Source organism: Galeopterus variegatus, unplaced genomic scaffold (genome assembly GCF_000696425.1).
Source record: "Galeopterus variegatus unplaced genomic scaffold, G_variegatus-3.0.2 Scaffold229, whole genome shotgun sequence".
Lineage (NCBI taxonomy): Eukaryota > Metazoa > Chordata > Mammalia > Dermoptera > Cynocephalidae > Galeopterus > Galeopterus variegatus.
Window position 1 is genome coordinate 822407 of NW_007726340.1, and position 5311 is coordinate 827717.

The following is a 5311-nucleotide window of genomic DNA, read 5'->3' on the forward strand; positions in this document are numbered from 1 at the left end:
ACAAAGTCCCTGCAAAGGGACACAACCCTCCGCTGCCCTCGCCCTGGCTATGGCTACATGCGTGGTGACTTCCCCTGTGGTGGGCTCCTTTGTGAAGCTCTGATTTGCAAGCAGCAAAACAAAAGCCACACATGTGGGCTCAGAGAGTCCCTGGAGACTTGGGAAGGACTTTGAAGAGTGTCTCATCACACCCTCATTCGTTGTACAAAACAGAAATTTAAGCACAGCTCCTACCAGGTGAGTTTACATTCTAAATACACAACCACAATTGAGAAAGGGAAGATTAGACATTACATTCAAGGACAGGTTTATTTTTTTTTTTCCGGAATTAAAAAACAAGTCATTGGAATTCCTGAATAGTTTCCCAAGAGGTTGGTTACCAGGGTTACCCGATAAAACTCTATTTTGAAATGTGAAAATGAGGTTCAACAGGCATCCAAAAGGAGAGAGAGAGAGTAGAGAAAGAGAGAGAGAGAGAGAGAGAGAGAGAGAAAGAGAAAGAGAGAGAGAGAGACAGATTTATTATGGGCAAAGTAAGTTTTAGAGAAAAATAGCTCCAACTGTAGCAAAGAACATTAAATGGCAAATCTATCCAAATGACTTTGACAAATAGTCCCTGAGTGTCACTGACGCTGGGATGCAGCAGTAAACAGGACGAAGCCGCACCCTTATGGTGCTTATATGCTAGGCCAAAGACACATTCTATTTGGCTCAGTCAATTTTTTAAAAAATCAACAGATTTTACAGAAAATTTCAGCTTCTAGCTTCTCTTATAAAACCCCAAGTCAGCGATGCCAGCCCCACGTGCCACGTGGCAGCAGTAGACTGGCACTGGGAAGCAGCAGCCTTGTTTAGACATGGCAGGAAGTGCCTGGATCTCCTTGGGACCCCGCAGGGCCCTGTGTGTGTGCCTACTGTGCACACCGCTCCATTCACCTACTCTGAGGACATGTGAGCTCATGACCTCTGAACTGTCCTAGTGAGGTTTGAGCTGTTTCCTGAGCACATTGGAGCAATGTGTATGTACACATATTATCCAAGTAGGGGGAAAGAAGCTTGGGAACAAGGACAGTGTCCACATCAGATTCCCCTTGGGCGTGCCTGCAAGTCCTCTGTGACCCCACTCCAGCCGGAGCTGTGCTGACCAGGTCTGCACAAACTTCTCCCTTTCACCCCAGTTCCCCCAACAGCTCAGCATGAACCATGCATCACCATGCACTAAGACCTCTCCAACATCTCAGCGCAAGGCATGCAGAAGCCCATTCAACACTCACACGCGTGCAACCCAAAGGCAAGCAAATTAACATCAATGGGGGAGCCTCTGGCCACTGTCTTCCCTAAACAGGTAGTTGTGGGTGCATTGCATAAGGCTTCTCAGACTATGGTGGGTGGAGCAACCAGTGTCCCGTAGAATGGCCAACATGACAATGTGCTTTTGTACTGGCTCTGCCTCCTTCCCTGTTCTCCTCCCCATTGCTTACCACTCCTTCCTGGGATCACCTACCCAAATAAATCCTCAGGCTTTCTTCTTTGGGGAACCCAGGCTATGAGAGATGGCACCAAGCATGACCCTAGAAAGAAGATCCTCAGGATGGGATCTTAGAGCTGATGATAACAAGGCCTTCATTGCTGGTTTTAAGTGGGAAGGAGATAGCCCTGGCATGCAGCAATAAGATGGGTAGTAAGACCCCCACCTGTGGCTGGTTGGAACAAGGTCCATGTAAAGTGTTAGCCTTGACCGTGGAATGGTGTGGTGGTAATGATAATTGCAAGGATTATGGAATTGGATAGTTGTTGTTATCTGCTTTGGAAGTCTTGAGAAAAGAGCATGGCAGGCTCAGGGCAGCTCATTATTAACTCAAGGTATGCCGTGGAAGCCAGAGAATCTTAGGGCAGTGCTTAAGAGACCCTTTTCTCCTGCACCTGAAGGGCAGATTGTTCTGAAAATCAGGACCAGGACCTGCAGGGGAGACCAAATGCACAGCCTCACTGGGTCTCCTGTGTGAAAGGCAGGGTCCTGATGGCAGTGGAGTGGAACCCTGAAGCCTGGAATGGAGAAATTCAGGTGGACGAGCCTGAGAATCTTGGACCATACTTCTCCAAATCCTCCCTGAAGCAGCAGCCCTGCCCACCCCGGGTACCTCACCAGACGTAACGTGTCTTCCTCACCACCCTCTGTTGCTTCCCTTTATTGAGTCCAGGCTGACAATCAGGCTCAAGTGCCAGTATGGTCTGAAAGAACAAAGGCCCTGCTCTGCAAGGGGAAGGCCGACACGCTGAAGGGTGGCAGGGCCTGCACAGTGCACGCCAGTACGGACTTGGAGAATCGAGGTGGGGATGGCCCTGAGGCTGTCGAGCTGGGGCTGCGGTGGAAATATAAAGCTGGGTAGAAGAGAATTTAATGACATAGAGGCACTCACCTGTGACTCAAGAGCCAATGTTAGGAGAAAGTCCCATGGATCTGGTTCTGATACCCTTATGGGTTGTCTGTAAATCTTGGTGCCGATGATGGCCTACAGCAAACTGAACAGAGACGCCAGATCTACCTTAGCACAGTATTGAGGAAGAGGTCTGAGAGCCTGGGATAGTGAGTATATAAAATGGATTCATCATGTGAGACCAGAGACCCTGTCTGTGCCTCCACTCCTCAGGAGGGCCCAGGGGCCACCCCTTCACTAAAGCATAGGTGAGGGGCCACTGGCATCTTCGAGAAGCTTGGCAGTGGCCGTGTTCTATAATCAGGGCTGACAGTTTCACGTGTTCTGTAATCAGGGCTGACAGTGTCACGGCTGCCGTGAAAGTGGGCTCACTGGTACTGACGAGGATCACGTGGCAAAGGCAGGGGCCAACCTTCACTTGTCAGAGGCCAGGAGGACGTTGCCATGACAGTAAGCAGCAAGGCTGGCGTGACAAGCAAGTGCCTCAAACCAGGGTATTCTGAGGGACACAAGTGACGGAAGCCACTCAACTTTATAACTAGAAAATAAAGGAATAAAACTAAAGCACGGGTGAGAGAAGGCTGCAGTCTGTGACTGTAGTAGGAAATGGCCACCCTTACCTGTGTCCAGATCTGAATCAGTCACAGGCTCGGTGCCTGCTGGAGGAAGGCAAGGCCTGGGACCCTTCAGGAAGGATCTGCAAGAACAACTGATAAACTTTCACCCAGTCCTCCCTTAAGTGAACCTGTGACTATCCACCAGGGTGATCATGCACTGGGCAAAGGGGAATGCCCAGGTTTTTCGCTGTTGGGTACAAGTTCTGACTGATACTTGGGGACTGGAAACACCAGCAGATCCTGTAGAGTGGCAGCTGATGAGAACCATGTAGTAACCGGAGTTCAGACCCAATGCTACCTCACAGTGCATCTCTTCACACACCCAGTGCTTGTTTCCCTTGACCTGGACGTTACTGGCATAGATATACCTAGAAACTTGCATGTATACTTAGATATACTTATAACCAACTCACAAATTGGTTCTCTGCCCTATGGATTAAGAGCCATTGTGACAGGAAGGCTCAGGGGGAAGATCCCCTGCCAAGACAGTAAATCAGAAGCTATACAGCATCCCAGCGAGGAATTCCACAGGTCAGCATGACCGTCGAAGATGCTGCTGTGGTAAACTCCATCCAGTCCACGTGCCTGGCTCCTATAAAGCCAGATAGATCATGGTGGATACTGGTGGACAGCAATAAAATTAACCAAGTAGTAGCCCAATTCCAACTACCATACCAGAGATGGTAGCTTGGAATAGATCAACATAGCCTGTAGTGCTCGGCATACGATAACAGGCTGGTAAATGCAATCCTCTCAGTCCTCATTGGGAAGGAGTTAGCTCTCACAGGGGACTGGTGGTAGTTCACGCTCGCTTACTGACTTGCCTGTATTAACTGTTCTCTCTGATGTATTATAGTCTCCAGGAATCTGGATTACATTGATATTTCACAGAACATCATGCTAAGTGGGCCTGAAGATGACAGGTACTCTGGATGCCCTAGTAAGACATGCACATGCCAGAGGGTAAGAGACAACCCCCCCAAAGAATCAGGGTCCTGCCACATCAGTGAAGTGGTCTGGGCAATTCTGGGACAACCCCTCTACAGTAAGGGAGTACTTGTTACACCTTGTACCCCCCACCACCAGGAAAGAGTCTTGGTAGGACTCTTTAGCTTTTGGAGGCAACATATACTGCACTTGGGAATACTGCTCTAATCGATTTTTGAGTTAACTGGAAGATTACTAGTTTCAAGTGGAGCCCAGAGCAAGAAGACACCCTGCAGAAAAGCCAGGCTATCGTGGAAGCAACTCTTACCACTCAGGCTCTGTAACTCTGATCTGATGGGTCTCAAGAGTGTGTGGTAGATAAGGATGCTGTGTGGAGTATCTGGAAAGCACAAATGAAGTTGCAACAGAGTCCCAAGAAACAAGAACCTGCATGCTGGTGGATAATGACCTACTTCTGGTGTTTTGCTGGGCCCTAGTAGAGACTAAGCACCTGGCCAGGGGGTAAGTGACTCCATGGCCAGAGACGACCTTCATGAGCTGGGTGCTAGGCTCAGGTGGGTGCAGGAATGGTTCATGAGATATTCAGGAAATGGTGCATTGGGGTTTGGGACTGAGCAAGTACAAGGGGCTTGAGTAGCTTACAAGAACAGGTGACCCAGAATCCTATGCCAGCCACCTCTGTAGCACCAGCATCTCTCCCTCAACACACACTATGGCCTCATGGTGGGAGACGGGGAGATCTTTAAGATCAACTGACAGAAAAAAAATCCCAGGCCGAGTTCACAGCGGTGTACTCTGTTGGTGCTGGCTGAAAATGGGCTGCTGCTCACGGCAGCCCCATTCAGTAGTGACCTTGAAGGACAGTGGTAAAGGGCACTCCTCCTGGTGGGTACAGTTGTGAGCAGCGAGCCTAGTTATCATCTTAATGTGGTGGAAATGTCCTGAGCTGAGGATATACATAGATTCCTGAGCAGTGGCAAATGGCTTGCCTGGTTGATCAGGGGCCTTGAGAGTAGGTTTGCCAGATTCAGCAAATAAAATTATAGGACACCCAGTTACATTTTTCAGAGAAACAAACAATTTTTTTAGAACACGTATGTCCCACATATTGCATGGGACACACTTATGCTACAAAACTTATTTGTCGTTTATTTAAAATTCAAATTTGACTAGGTGTTCTGTATTTTTATCTGGCAAACCTACCTGAGGGAGCTACTGACTGTACTATATTTTATCTGGTGAACTACTTCATGAACCTACTTGAGGGAGTAATATTGGAAGACAGGGGACAGGAAATCTGGGAAGAGG